Raw genomic sequence first — 16118 nt, 5'->3', positions numbered from 1 at the left:
CAGGATCAGTGTCTCAGTGGTTACAGCAGAACCAATTAAATCTAGCTCTCTCTCAGCTAGCCCTGGGAAGCAAGTACATACTCACCCTTCAAGGACCAGATCAAAGATCACCTCCTCTGGGAAGCCTTCTCTGACAAGCCAGGCTGACCTAGCTACTTGTGTCTTGAATGCTCACTGCTGTTTATTCAGACTTATGCTGGCATATTTACCTCACAGTATTGTAACTATTGTAAGTACTTCTGTATTTCATTGCCTTATTAGACTGTCAAATTTATAGAGAGGAAGCATATATCTTCTTTTGCTTTGTACATCTGCTGAACGAATAAACAAATGAATGTCACAGGGTTGGGCTCAGTTCAAAGGGCTGATGTGTGCACTATGTGTTAAAATTATTGAAACTTGGGGCCAGCCCCATGGCCGAGTGGTTAAGTTCACCTGCTCCACTTCAGTAGCCCAGTTTCACCGGTTCAGATCCTGGGCACGGACATGACATCAGATCATGTTGAGGAGGCACCCCACATGCCACAACTAGAAGGACCCACAACTAAAATATACAACTATGTACTGGGAGGTTTGGGGGGGGGGGAGCAATTAACGAAAAAAAGAAAAAAATATTGGCAACAGTTGTTAGCTCAGGTCTCAATCTTTAAAAAAAAACTTTTAAAAATTGTTGAAACCTATACTAAGAAAGGGGACGGGATTGAGAATATTAATTAGGTCGTTTTTTAATAAACTGAAGGTAAAGAGTATAAAAAGAAAGGTAGGAAGAAAAAAAATACCCACCAATCTGTGAATAATAGAATGTTAAATATAAAACACACTGGAATAAAAGAAGGTATACACTACTGTGTCAACATCATAGCAAAATAGATATTCAGCAGAAATACACTGTGTATTACCCACTTCTCTCTCCAAATAAATCAAAGGGATCTAACCCAATTTCAAGAAAGGATATATAAATGATAACTGACAAAATCCTGCCCAAATAGAATCCTACATGTCAGGTAAAATGCTATATAGGGACTCAGATGGTTATGTAAAGAGAAAGTGAAATCAAGCCTATCTTGCCAGCAAGTCCCACAAAAGAGCGATCATTACCTCTATCATCCACACAACCACCAACCTTGTGAGCACGTCACCAACAGAGATTACTTCTTCTGGTCAATCATGTCCCTTAACCCACTGAAATAAAAAGCTTCATGAGAAGAGGGACTTGACTTTGTCTATAACAGTACCTCCAGCACTTAAAATAATGCCTGGCTCATAGCAGAGGTTAAATAAGCGTTCATTGAATGAATGAATGACTGAGTGGGTGGGAGGAAGGAAAGGAGGAAAGAAGGAAGCAAAGGAGGGAGTGAGGGCCTGATGGAGAGAAGAGGGAAAATTCTTCTTTGGGAAAGTTTTATTTGTCTTTGTACAAGCTACAGAGCACTGTGGCAATTTAAGCTAATTTTTACTACAATTTTGGTGTCTAAAATGAAAAACAAAACAATGGTTTGCTGGGTTTTTTTAATTGACCCAGAGCAAATATTGACTTTTAAAGGAAAGAATTAGGTATATTTCCTTTCACTCATTCATCAGATGTTTATTTTATATGCCCACCATGTTCCAGACACCAACATTATGCACAGGTGAAGGAGAAGAGAAGGAGATGAGACATACAAAAAGAAGATTTCATCATCCTCATCATCAGCATCACTGGGCATCTACTGTTTCCTGATCAAGTCACCAGCAAATCGGCCCTGCATGAGGGTACAACATCCAATTTTGATTGATATTATTCAAGGCAAAGAAACTAGGAAAAGTGAAAAAAGCATAAAAGAGACAAAAAAGGTTAGAAGAACTAGAGTTGTCTGGCCTAGAGAATAAGCCTGATTTCATTAGAGGCTTCAAATACACAAAGGGCTTGTATGAGATAATCCTGAGCATTTCCACAGCTCCTTTCTTTCTGAGGGAGGCCTGTGTTTAGGATTTCCTTCTGTTGACTTCAGAGATGCCTTCCTCAAGTCAGAAGTGAATGCCAATATTTTGCTTGCTGATATGTAAGCAAGGGCTTAGCACTCCTAAAACACAAATACTAGTTTCCTCCTTCCTAGGCTTTAGCAGGCTGTCTGTAGGCATTTCTTTTCCAACCTATAATTTCTTCTCTGCCTTTGTTAAAACTGTAAGCACATCTGCAAAAGACTAAACATGACACTGTAAATGACTGTCACTTCCTTCTCCCCCATACTCAGCATCCTGACTACAGAAACCAGAGCACTTCACCAGCATTTTACACAGGGTTTCAAGGGGGCAGGTGGTCACTTCCCTACCTACAGCTACCAGCTACACACGCACAAGCCAGTGTTACTCATCTTTACTCCATGACTTCTGAGGGGAAAGCAGTAGATGGCTAAGGGTTGGCACAAGTGCAGTCTCTGTTTGCAAAGCAGGGTTAAACCAGGAAGGTACATGGTATTCAGAGACAACAATTAGCAAAATATGAAATCACACAGGTTTGTAGTTCAGCATCTTTCTAATCCCTGGCCCTTCCCAAATCCTCCTCCTTCCCAAATGTAGTTCCTCCAACTCTCATCACAACATGAGATCCATTTATTGGTCCCACATGCCCAAAGTGTCCAGCCTAGTAAAAGGTAAAGCTTTCAACTCATTCTCAGGTCCCACTGTACCCAATGCATTCATCCTTCAAAAATAAAAAATAAATTAGTAGTCATCAAGAGAGACTAATAGACAAGGAATGAGGGCACAACATAATTAATAAAGGTTTCCCATGGCTCTCATCATAATGTCGTTCTTTGTGCCACCCCAAGTAGCCCCAGTGCAACCAACAGTAACGTCAAATGCAAAAGCAAATAGAAAAAAAAAGGCTGAGTTAAAGTGAGAATTCTTCTAATTGTTAAGCTCAGCAATACAATTCTTATGGCAAAGGAAATAATTTATTGGTGAGGTGGGTGGGGTTTTTTTGTTGTTTTTTTTTTTGGTGAGGAAGATTGGCCCTGAGCTAACATCTGTTGCCAATTCTCCTCTTTTTTGCTTGAGGAAGACTGTGGCTGAGCTAACATCTATGCCTATCTTCCTCTATTTTGTATGTGGTATGCCACCACAGCATGGCTTGAGAAGCGGTACGTAGGTCCACGCCCAGGGTCTGAACCCACAAACCCCAGGCCACCAAAGCAGAGTGTGTGAACTTAACCACTACTAAGCCACCGGGTCGGCACCTGGTGAGATCTTTTTAAGAGACAACTTTCCCCAGCCTTACTCCAATCTTCATGCTTAATAAAGATGATTAGTTTTTGGTGGGGGTGATTGTTGTTTTAATTAAAGACTATGCAAGAGGAGACAGTTTGACTATGAAGTAACCGCAAGATACTACCATGTTTTGTGCCATTTCAGGCTCAGACACTTGCCTTGCATACCGTCTCCACTATACTCATCCTAATCTACAAACCAAAAGGAAGATGGGATTTATAAAACAGGGCTGGCAAATTCTTGCTTTCTGTACAACTAAAGGCTCAAAATGGCCTGCTCCACACGTCACCTCTGCCCACTATCTCTCAAACCACTTGATGGGATACCTTGTCAAGTCACTTAACCTCCCTCTGTCTTTAGACCCTAGCTGAACAATTAATTGTATTCCCTCACCTCATGGGAATGCTGCAAGAGACCACTAAGACTAGTCCTTACAAAGTGATTTGCTAATGCCAAACCACTACATGAAGGCTATGTCCTGAGGGCCACAGTGGGTGGTGTAGTGGGAAGAGAAAGGACTTGGAGTTTGATAGAATCAGCTTTAAATCCTGATCCTACAACTTACCAACTGCCCAGGCACCTCAGGAAAGCTACTCATCCTCTAAACCTCAGTTTCTTTATTTGCAAAATAGCAAAAAATACCACCTTCCCCTCACTGTTGTTGTGGGAATCAGATGAACTAATATATGTAGAGTACTTAAAGTTCCTGCCCAAAGCAGGCACTCAAATGTCAGTTTTCTATGCACCTACAAAACCTCTTGCAACTTCTCCTTGAGACCCACACTGGCAACGCCCTAGATGAGGCCCACAGGATCTCCCACTTGAAATGCTGCAGCAGTCTTCTAAGTTTCTACTTGCCATCTCATCACCATTCATCCTTCATCATCCACCTTGCCATGAACAAGTGTGACCTTTGAAAATGCATCTCCCATACTATCCCCTGCTACTTAACATCCTCCGATAAATCCCTACATCCTACAGAGTTAAAGTCTAAAGCCTCACAGAGATAGAAAAGGTCTTTCACTGACACTAGCTGACTTTAACTCCCACCTCCAAACTGTCCTTTGCTGCTCCTCCAACCACATTATACTCATCATAACCTCCTGGGGCATCTGCATGTATCAGATGTTGTCCCCATCTTTCTCTGCCAGATGAATACCTCTTCCCACATAGTGCTGGGGGCTTTGCAGTGAGAAAGGCATGGAGGGAGGTGCTTGGCAATGTGACTTTCTGCAGCCTTCTCTCTCAGTTTAGTCACCTGTGAAATCACCAGAGGAGGAAAAGGAGAGCAAGGGCGCTCTGCACACAACAGCACAGTAAGCAATAAGAAGCAAGACAGATCCAGCTCTGTCTTCCTAAAGGTCACTAAGAAAGGATGTCACAGCTGAGGCAAAAGAAGAACAGGCCACCATTACACTGCAAGTGAACAGCAGAAACCAACCTGTGGCATGCAAAGGCCTGTACTGCAGCAGCGTTCATCACCACCCTAATTATAACCCCCACACCTGGCCTGCAGGTCTGAGAGCAGGAGCTCAGGGAGGACTGCCAGCTCTCTGAGAAATCCTGAGAGCTCAGCTGTCTTGCCTTCTGGATACAAGCTCCTCCAGCTGTGGAGTAGAGATAACTATTCCTTGAGTTAGAGGGTATTTCCCAAGCCTTTAACATTTGGCAAAACACCAGAACTGACTATTGGATAAGCACTGTTGCAAACTCACAACGATGAAAACATCACCACCACGCAGTTCGGGAGTTCCAGGCCACTTACAAAGGTCTTTCATAAACATCATCTATATTGAACCCTCACAGCATCCCAAATTATTGGCATCCCCATGTTACGGATGAGGAAACTTTAGAAAAACAAAGTAACTTCCCCAAAGCCAAAGGAGCAGAGCCTAGCTCTTCTCCAGATCCACCAATCCATGTACACTGAGAAGTGACCAGCCGGAAAGCCAGTAAGGAAGACAATTACCACTGAGCCTCTCCAGAAGTTGGCAGCTTCCTGAATCACTCCTCTCATCCCTTTCACTGAGCCCAAAAAACAGATCAACAGGAACAATTTCCAACTCACTAGCACAAAGTAGTATCCAGATGCACCCCAGAGAAAATGTCTGAAAGCAAGCCAGGCAATCCCTGCAAAGAAGTGGAAGGAAACCCATCTTTCAGCACTTCTTATGTGCCAGGCACTGTGCTTCACATTGCCACATGATGTGATCACATTGAACTTTTCTAACTGTGGGGTAGCTTTTACCATCCTCATTTTATAATTATAAAAGCTGAAGGTCCAAGAGGTTAACTAACTTGTGTTAGGCCATTCAATGGAGCCAATAACTAAACCCCAGATATTTCTAAACTCTACGCAACTTACAGTTTGAATCAAGAAACGTCACTTCCTTTGAGAACTGTATGCTGGAGATACACAATTACAAGTTAATATTACCTAAAACAGAAGCAACAGCCATACCTCCAGCTCTGCAGCTCACTGCAGATCCAAAATACTCAACTTTATTTCCAATTTCCCCTCTGCTCCTCCATCAGTGACTCCTTCGAAATTTATATTAGTCTCATCTCTTTTCCCATTGATAAAGAATACTTTCCTCCTAAAAGTCCTATTTTTCCTTAAGTGATCTGAAGGACTAGAGAACAAGAGAACTCTTATGAAACTGACAATTTTCCATCCTTTCAAAGATGAATTCAATATAGTCACCCACAAGTGTCACAATTTCAAAAAAAATTCATTTTTTAACCCAACAATTATCCTGATCAAAATAAGTCTCACACAAGATTCTGACCTTAAATACTGAGTGTAAGAAGCATTGATTACAAGCCTTAAATTTATCCTTTTATTGGCAAACACATTCAGGGGCAGTTATTCATGGCATCTGATTCAGAAATTAGATACAGAGTTAGCTGTAGAATGATTAGTGCTTAGTATAAAGAAGAAAAAAACTAATTCCTGTATTATTCCTGGCTCAGCAAGCAACAGCCTTGGCTTGGATCCATGACAAGGGGCCCAGAGAGACTTCAGGCCCCATCTGTACAACAGGAAAACTGGACAAGCCAAAGCTGTGTTCTGACAAATCGCATTTCCTCTCCCCAGGAGACTGAACACCTCTGCAGAGAGCCAAGGCCCACCCCAGCCTGCTCACTCACCCAGCAGTAGTCTGAACATCCCACTATTGCTAGAAACTAGCACTCCAAGGAGCCAGTGCCAGACCAGCTAAACTCAGAAGGGCTCCTTAGCCAGCACAGGGGCACTGTCTAAGCATCTGAGTAGAGGGGATTTGGACACACAATGAAGAAATGGACAGAGAGCTAATGAGGCAAATCAGCACCTGTGATGATCACAAACATAATAATATTGAAGTGAGTATTGCGTGCTGGGCACTGTTACAAAAACTTTATGTGGATTAAGTAATACTGTTAATCCTTGCAACGCCATAAGATAAGTATTATTATAATCACCATTTTAAACACAAAGTACCTGAGACACAGAAAGACCAAGTAAGGCCCAAGGTCACATCCAGCCACTAAGTGGTGGAGACAGGGTTCAAACATAGGATGTCTGGGTTTCAGACTCTTATAATCCTAAACACTACACCGTACTTCCTCATATGTACCGGGCCACATATTTGCAGATGCAATAAACTGAGCAAGGACCTGTTTTACATCTATTTCTATGTTGCTGAAGAAGTTATGCTGAGAAACAATCCTGCACGTTCAACCACTAATGAGTGAAGGCCTGAAGCTCAGACTAATAATCCATCCTATCACTCACCCTTCTTTCCCTCTGTCTGCCTATATACCCTTCTCCTCCCTTCCATCATATAGAATAATACATGGAACAAAATTCAAAAGTACACAAAATATAAGCAGAAGTAGGTCTCTTTCCGTCACTATTGTTTCCCACCTCTCCTCCCCAGAGGCAGCCATTATTAGCAATAAACAAAAAAATTTTAAACAGAGTATTTAGGAGATAAATAATAATGAAAGTTGCTCAATAAATGGTCAGGAATCAATCTGCATGCAAGACCCAGAATGAAAGCTGAGTTCTGGCTAAGCAAACCTCTGCACCTTGGGTGGCCAATTAAGCTATTATTTATCAGCCAGTGCCTCACCAATATGCTTATTAAAACAGTTTATGAAAGCTCAGGGAAATGTTTTTTCTAGTCAATAATAATTGGTCAAGTGATCTTTTTTCTTTTTTTAGGAAGATTAGCCCTGAGCTGACATCTGCCACCAATCCTCCTCTTTTTGCTGAGGAAGACTGGCCCTGGGCTAAGATCCGTGCCCATCTTCCTCTACTTTATATGTGGGACACCTGCCACAGCACGGCTTCAAGCAGTGCCATGTCTGCACCCGGGATCCGAATCAGCAAACCCCTGGCCACCAAAGTGGAACATATGCATTTAACCACTATGCCACTGGGCCGGCCCCCTCAAGTAATCATTTTTAACTCACCATTCACCCCCCCCAAAAAAGATGCATGTTCACTTGAAAGTTACTTTAGGTTTTCTGGTGTTTTTAGTCAATAAAAACCCTCAAAAAAGATATGCAACTCGTTTTTCTAAACAAAATGGTTTGGCCCATAATGCCTGCCATTGTCCCTGTTTCTTATTTTCCAATATTCTTCCCACTTTGTTCCTTCCATACCTTCTACTGCTTATTATTACAGTAGAACAGGAACAGAAACAGGTCCTGAACACTGGAAGCACTGGGTTTCCATTTTATTCCACTCCCTAATTTCTGGGTAACCTTTGACAAGTTCTGTAATTTCTCAAAACTCCGTTCTCCCTTATCTGTAAAATGGAGATAAAACCACCAACCTTTGTGGACTATTCAATGAAATGATGCTTGTGGAAACACCTGGCTCCTAACAGACAATCAGTACTTGTTAGCATCCCCTCTGCCTTCTCACTTAAGTCAGTGCCTCAGTCTGAACACTGAGAACTCCAAAAGCCTCGCACCTTCAATTTTTCCAGTTCCTCACACACTCTACCACATCAGCACACACCAACCAACTGCCGTCAGTTACCACTGGGTCAGCAAGTCTTACATTTGAGCCTCACCATGAAAAGAATGAGAAAACAAGTGAAGGAACATTTGGTGCCTATTCAGATTCCTTGTAAACTCCTCCTCATCGCCAGGCCCTGCATTCCAGATACTTCTCAACTTGTCTGTTCAACCAGCCCCTTCAACCAAATTCAAAGAATCAGATGTGGCCCATTCTTTTCCTGCAATTCTCCTGCCTCCTCCTTTCCTTCCTTTAATGCCAGGATGGTTTTTAAAACAAATGAGAATGGCACTCAAGAAGCAAAATGAATTCACTTAGGTCTGTGCTCCCTTCTCCCTTGCTGTTATTTATTTTTGTGTATTTCACTAGAAGCAACATTTGTCAACATGGCAGCAAAGAAGCCGCAAGGCAGGGAGAACTGTTTTTGTATAAAACAAATAACTTAAGCAGTGCAGGAGCAGTTTTGAATAAAACTGCCATATGAACGGCTGCAAAGTACAAAATGGTGAGCCCTTGCCTTGGCTGCAGCAGCTGCTTCAATACCCAAAGAAACATACAATTAAGGGGGGAAAAACTAAATTGCCTGTTTACAGAGAAATTCAAAGAATTTCCATCATATGGTCCAGGAATAGGCAAATTGGCATAGTCCACAGCTAAAAAGAAGATAAGGGAAAGGAAAGAATGTGGGGCCTGCAAGAACTAGGGGGAAAGAGGATGGAGAACAGGGCAGTGATAGCTAAAGAGTGAGGGTTTCTTTATGAAGTGATGACAATGTTCTAAGATTGTGGTGATGGCTGCACATATCTGTAAATATACTAAAAGTCAGTAAACTGTACACTTTAAATGGGTGAACTATATTGTATGTGAATTATATCTATAAAGCTGTTTAAAAGGGGATGGAGCAGTGGCTTCATAGGAATATGAGTTGGTAAATAGGAAATACATCCTGAATCACCCTCACTGATCTTCAGATGTCTGAAATCTACCAGCCTCATCAGTATTTATGAAGCCCTGGACTTGGCATACTGGCATCTCATTCAGTCCTAGCAACCAATTCTTCAGATAGTATTCCCAGTTTATAGGTGGGGAACCTGGGGCTCAGAGACATCTAAGGTGACCCTGCTTCTAGTCAGATATCTGTCACCAAGGCCCATGCTCTTTCCACCTCACTTCACGGCCTCACTGGTCACATAATCACGTCATTGAGGAACAGGGTATATTTATGCCGTATCGGTGATTTTTTCCCAAATAACTTAAACTTACCCTAAGCAAACTGTTCTATTGAAACTAAACTTGTCACAAGAGCTTTCTGACATACTCATTACTTCCCTCTATTCTCAACAAGACACCACGAACAAGCCTGTCCTTTTTGATGACACAATTTTCTGTGAGAACCCAAATCCCTCTCCATACACTGCTGTCCACAGGATCCCAGGACAGTGGGGCTGCCTGTTTGGCCCAAGTGCCATACTTTTATTTTAATGTCTGTCATGTCTCTTCTCCTTGCAATAACTGAGAGTTCCTTGTAATTGTCTGCATACCTTCAGAATACAAAATTTGCCTTTCAATCCCTACACAGGTGAATGGGTAAGGAAGGGACCAAGGGAAGCTTCACTAGTCATTGTTACTTCAGAAGTAAAGTTTGAGAGCTTTATGACAGCTGTCAGTCAATGGCCTTTTCAATTTTATAACCAGGTTTTCAAAAGATGAGCTTGTGGGGGCCGGCCCCATGGCCCAATGGTTAAGTTTGGCACACTCTGCGTCAGTGGCCCGGGATCAGTTCCCAGGTGCAGACCTACACCACTCATCGGCAACCATGCTATGGCGGCGACCCACACACAAAATAGAGGAAGATTGGCACAGATGTTAGCTCAGGGCCAATCTTCCTCAAACAAAAAGAGGAAGATTGACAACAGATTTTAGCTAACAGCAAATCTTCCTTAACAAAAAGTAAAAATTTAAAAAAGATGAGGTTGCTATACATTTGATCCATGGATAACTGGGATTTTACAACAATAACAATGACTACTAATATATCTGACTTTTATGTAATACCTTCAATGTTTGCAAACTACCAGGCTACATAAGCCCTTTTAAAAATTAGAGATGTGGTCTCCCCATGCATCTACTTTCCCACCAACTTCATTCTTCTGTATAGATACCTTATCTACGAAAGCATTCTCCTAACAGTGTGTGAACTTCCTAAGATAAGGAATCTGAAACCCCAAGCAGAGAAGCCTGTTTTTAAAGGGAACATGATCTCTTCCTCCTAAGCTGAAATCTTGATGAAGAGACTCCTGTCCACATAAAACTCAATAATTCAAATTTCATACTAGGAAAAACACATTCTTATAGGGATCTATAAAGAAAAATTCCATAAATACATTCTATCTAGATTGGATTTGGCTTTGAAATCTTTTTAATTAGGAAAAAAAACAACTAACAATGCTAAGCCCTCTATACTCTACTCAGTACAGAAACCCTGTGAAGTTTGCATGATTCATACCCATTTTACAGATTGAAAAAGTGGCCTAACAAGAGATCTAGAAGCTTACCCAAATACCATCTCTCCTTTCTCTCTCTGCCTCTGTCTGTTTCTCTCTCTCTCTCTCTCTCTCTCTCTCTCTCTCACACACATACACATACACACATACACATACACACACACACACACTAAATGACAGGGCTCAGATTTGAAACTGAATCTTTGTGAAAGCCAATCCAGTACTCCAAGGCAGCACACATAGTAGTAAATCTCAGGCTTTGAAGCCAGAGAGACCTGAATTTGAAATTCATCTTTCCTACTTACTAGTTGCATGGTTGTGAGTAAGCCACTTCCCTGTGTATAAAACAGAACTAATAATACCTTGTAGGCCATTCTAAAAACAAAACAAGATCATGTTTATAATGCCCATAGTGCAAAGCTTACATTCAGCCAATTATTCATGTCTTATTTTCAACACATCATTTTATGCTTATAAACCATATCATAAGAGCCAGCCTTCACTGAGAACTTACTAAGTGCAAGTAAATGCCCTGTCCAAGGTCACAACACAATGGCATAGTTGGTATTCAAACTTTGGCAGTCTGGTGGAGAGCCAAGGCTTCTCTACCCACTAGTTTGTAAGGCAGAAGTACAGAAAGTTACTTTTACAGATTACAATATGTTATTTCCCCCCTTCACTAGAGCAACAGTTCTCAAAGTGTGGTCCTTGGGCCAGCAATCCTGGCATCACGTAAAAACAGAAAGACATAAAGAATGCAAATTCTTGGGCTGGGCCCCTTACCTCCTTAATCAGAAACTCTGGGGGTGGGGCCCAGCATTCCGTGTTTTAACAAGTGCGTCACAGTCACCTGGAGGACATGCTAAAACACAGATTGCTGGGCCCAGCAATACATATGCTGAGGCTTCTGCCACAGGCAAAAAATCTTGAGGATGCTCAAACACAAAAATGCCAACAATGCCAGGCTCTTCTATCCCACTCTAGCTTCTTCTTGGCCACCAGCCCTCTGCAGTCAGCTCCTAAGGTAGACTTGCAATGGCTACGGTTGGCATCCAATCTCCATTATCTGAAGATTTGTGTTTGCCCCTATGAATGGAGGCAACGTTCTGAACATAGCAGTCAGAATCCCAACAGAGTAGTCAGAATCTCCTCGGGGGTAGCCCCCCATATCACTCAGCAAAAGCCAAAGTCCTCACGGTACCTACAAGGCTCTATATAATCCATCACCCCACCCCCGGCCATCCTGCTACCAATCTCTCCCTGGATTCTTCTCCTGTCTCTCTCTGTTTCACTTCTACCTCCCACTCTGCTCCAGCCACACTGGCCTCCTTGCTGCTCCTCAAACACGGCAGAAGGTACACACTTAGGACACTTGTACTTAGCAATCTTTCTTCCTAGATGGATATTCTCCTAAGAAAAATTACATAGCTCATCTCCTTTCCTTGTCAAGTCCTTGTATAAATGTCACTTTAGAGGCCTTCCCTGACCCACCTCCATTCTAGTACACACTTATTCTCAAACCCTGCACTATTTTTCTCCATAGAATGTATCACCATCAGATATACCAAATATTTACCTGTGTATCAGCTTGTGGTTTGTTTTTCTCAATTAGAAGGTAAGTTTTATGAGGGCCGAGGCTGTTTTGTTTGTTGTTGTATCATCAACGCCAGGTACCTATTAAGTATCCATAACCATATGTTCAATGAATGAATAAACGAAAGAACCAAGTTAATCTCAAATGGCTAACCCAAATAGCCAAATGTCACTAAAAAATCTTGATGCATGGACTGGCATTGTTTTTGTCTTTTTATTACCAGTAACACAAATGGGCCACACAACTTCCAAAACCACACAGAATAGTGAAAATCCCATTTCTTCAGAAGAAATGCCATGTACCATGCAAACTACAAGATTACTTTTTCTAAGCCCACATAAATATTACTTTCCCCCTGAATGTAATTTCTAATTTACAGCTCCAAAATATAATCTATATTGGAATTTGCATAAAACTCAACAGACCTACAGCAAAATATTAAATTTTAAATTTGCATGCAAGAATAACCAAGTAATATTAGTCTAGCCAAGGAGATCGTGTCTGTAAACTTGGGAGTTTGCAGATGTAATGAGAAGAAAAATTGTATACTTCAATGAAAGCAAGTTGATTAAAATGCTCGGATGCAGTTCTAACAGTGCAAGAGAGGCAAAGTGCATTTCAAATTTCATAACCTGGGCTCTGATAACATAAGATGAGATTCACTGCTCCAGAACAGGGCACTGGAACACATGGGCATCTGCTCCATCTGTAAATAGCCCTGGATGACAAAGGTAAAAAGCCAAAGAGTTTAAATGTACCTACCTGGCCCTACATTCCCTGAAGAGCCCTACTGGATCAAGGAGAAACATAACCAGAGTGACTGACAGCAACAGCAACATGGTAATGTTACCGATCTCATCAGATGTACAGTGTCTATCTTCAAAACCAAATGAAGGGGAGGGATGAAGTGGACTAAGAAGGAACAACAGGGAAAATGGTGGTGCCAGGAGTTGAATCCAGGATGCCAAGCTCCCAAACCTATTTGTAAAACACTACCAGCGCACTGCACACAAGTAGCTCTCAGGCAATCACACGTGAGTTTTTAGCAAACAAGTCTAAGATTCCTGTTTGACATCTTTTCTCAAAGTACATCAAGACTTAAGATTCAAGTCCTCGTTGGATCAAGTTGATCAGTAATTACCACCACAGGCCACACTCCATACGGAGTTCTCGTTTTTGGCCTCTGCACAGAAAACCTTTCCAAGCAGCTTGGCAAGTCAAAGGGATGGTAACTAGAATCAGCATTTTTTTATAGCTAGAACTACCCAAGACCATCATCACTTTTAATTTTGCCTAAAAATTAATGATCCCTATGCAAAAGCGTTTTCTTTCTCACACCAAAGCAGCAGCGGTAACCTCACACCTGCACTATATGAAACTCTTTCTCACTGAAGACATTTTTGACTTAAGTACTTTTTTGTCAAGAGTCTTAAATTATGTTTCACAATTGTGTCTTCCTTTCTTTCAAGTGCCTAAAATTTCAACTGCAGTTTGCCTCAGAAGTAGATTAAATAAAGATAAGCTCTTGTCAATCAGAGTTGGCTCCCGCCCCCACCTCTGGTTACTAGTTCCAAATGCTGTCGATCAAGAAAAACCATACCCATCAGCTGTCATTCATTTCTGTCTAAATGATGCTGATCAGACTTCATTAGGAACAGTGTCTTGATCAAAAGCTATAGCCAATCATGTCCACAGAACACTGAAGCAGCAGCTGGTCTTGTCTAGCTGGTATCTGGCACAATTCCCATTTCTGGAGCATGCAAGAAGGGCCAGCCACACCTCCCAGGCCTGAGAAAGACAGCTAGTCGTGTCTCTGGCACATTTCAGGTGGCTGTAAACTACATGTCTTCTGTTGATTTTGCTCCCACCTCACTGGCCCACTGAAGCAGTCTCAGACTTTATTAAGTCTTCCCAGCTATGAGGACAACTGGGAGTTCAGCAGTCCTCTCGTTCATTAGCTGGTTACGCCACTGAGGTATTGAAGCCAAACCGCTTATTTGTTTCTAATCCCCCAAACAGAGGGTTCAACCCTCCTCCTACACACACACACAACACACACCCTCACAAAGGCCACCATTCTACACACCATCACAACATCCACACTCTCTCAAAACAAACCACTGATACTACATCAAGGGAAAACTAAAGAATTAGCACAAATCTGATATTAAAGCCTCAAAGATCATATTCTTTCAACACAAAAGCTTATTCTCAACTGTGTTGACATCATACTGTTGTTAATGACATCTGCTTAAATGGAAAAGATGTGTGGAGAATTAAAAAAATATAGCCCTTTAAACATTTAAAGAAATAGCAAGATAGAAACTGTGTAGAATCCAGTTTAGGTGGTTTGGGTGTTGTTTTGTTTTGAACTTGCACGCTCTTTATTCTCTGGTTGGACTATCTTATCTTGCCTGTCCTGAAGGTAGAGTGCAGAAAGCTGCACACTCAAGATTCTCCATTCCAGTCACACTCTGAAATCCCAGATGTGTGTACCCAAATCAGGATCCTGACTATGTCAACATGCAGGTGTAAAAAGACTCAAAAGGTGGGTCATTCATACCAGAAGAGGCATTTGCCTGGGTTCACAGTGAATCCGAAGTTATTAGTAACAGAAGTGCTTATTTAAATGTATGATTTCATCGTAATTAAAACTAATGGGGGAGAGAATTTGCATTTAGCTCCCTAGTAAATGGCTCTCATTTATTTCACTTTTAATATCTGCAGGGTATTAGCAAGGTAAGATTTTTCAGGGCAGAAGGAGAGGGAGGTGAGGTTGGTGGGTTGCTGTCCCACCCACCCACATACTCCCCCCACAAGATCACAGCTTGGTTTTACACCATATTCTTTTCTCTGAGTGCTGTTTAACAACCTCCACCCATCTAACCCCCATGCCAGAACCTAATAAAACACTTAATCTTAGAAAGCTTACAGTCCAGTACACCTAACAAAACCACCCAGGGACACCAGAGAGCACCCTGCACACACATTAATAACTGCAGGATATCTGATTAGGAAAATGCAAAATAAGAAGCCATTAATAGCAGCCCTCATCTCCCTCCTCCACACTGATTACCAAATGAACAGCAGCAGCTGAATCACAGCTAAATCCTATTCACAAGGGACCTGGGGCAACGAAGAGGAAAAAAAAACCGTTAGAGTAGTGCTTCTCCAGGGAAGCTGCTTTAAGACATTTTGATTCTGGTGTCAATCACACCTGCCACAAACCAATAAGCATGTATAAGGCAAGCAAAGACTAGATCCTGTTCCTTCCTTCCCTCCCTGGGCTCAGCACAGTGTGCCTAGCATACTTCATTGCCCTGCCAACCAAACTGCTACTTGCTAGGCCTCCAGAGCAACTCCTGGCATCCAGAGACACAGAGACGTAAATGTTTACCCTAAGAGCTCAAGCAACATCAGCCAGGAGATGGAACCACTGGCCTCAGAGCAGCCTACTTTCAAGCTCTCAGAAGAGAAGACTAAGCACCTGACTTTGAAGAGCAGTTACACTCACCCTGTGCCTCACTTTCTTTATCTGTACCACACCTGTCCCCTGGGGTTACTGTGGGAAACAAATGAATTAACTCACATCAAGTACTAGGAACAGCACCTAATAGTAAACGCACTCAAGCTCTTTCTCTCTCTTTCCTCCCTCTCTCTCTTTCCATCCTTCCTCTCTCCCTCTCCATATATAGAGGAGAGGGTAGGGAAAGGAGGAAGAAGGTAACAAAAAGGGGGAGGAGGAAGAAGGAGACAGGGA

At 42.0% G+C, this 16118-nt stretch overlaps 1 protein-coding gene across 6 annotated transcripts in view; it reads right to left on the bottom strand.

The window, feature by feature from the left end:
- AUTS2 (activator of transcription and developmental regulator AUTS2) overlaps window positions 1–16118 on the bottom strand; it is a 1153944-nt gene that overhangs the window by 1004546 nt on the left and 133280 nt on the right. Inside the window, exon 1 of one of the 6 annotated variants that reach the window (XM_070566477.1) lies at window positions 86–212. The exons of the other annotated variants lie outside the window; for them this stretch is intronic. The gene's annotated coding sequence lies outside the window, so the exon portion shown is untranslated. Of the gene's footprint in view, window positions 1–85; window positions 213–16118 lie in introns of those variants that run through there. 6 annotated transcript variants of the gene reach the window in all.

This window comes from Equus przewalskii, chromosome 12, assembly GCF_037783145.1.
Source record: "Equus przewalskii isolate Varuska chromosome 12, EquPr2, whole genome shotgun sequence".
In the NCBI taxonomy this organism is placed as follows: domain Eukaryota; kingdom Metazoa; phylum Chordata; class Mammalia; order Perissodactyla; family Equidae; genus Equus; species Equus przewalskii.
Note: the sequence above shows the minus strand (reverse complement) of the source record. Positions and strands in the feature narration are given on the sequence as shown.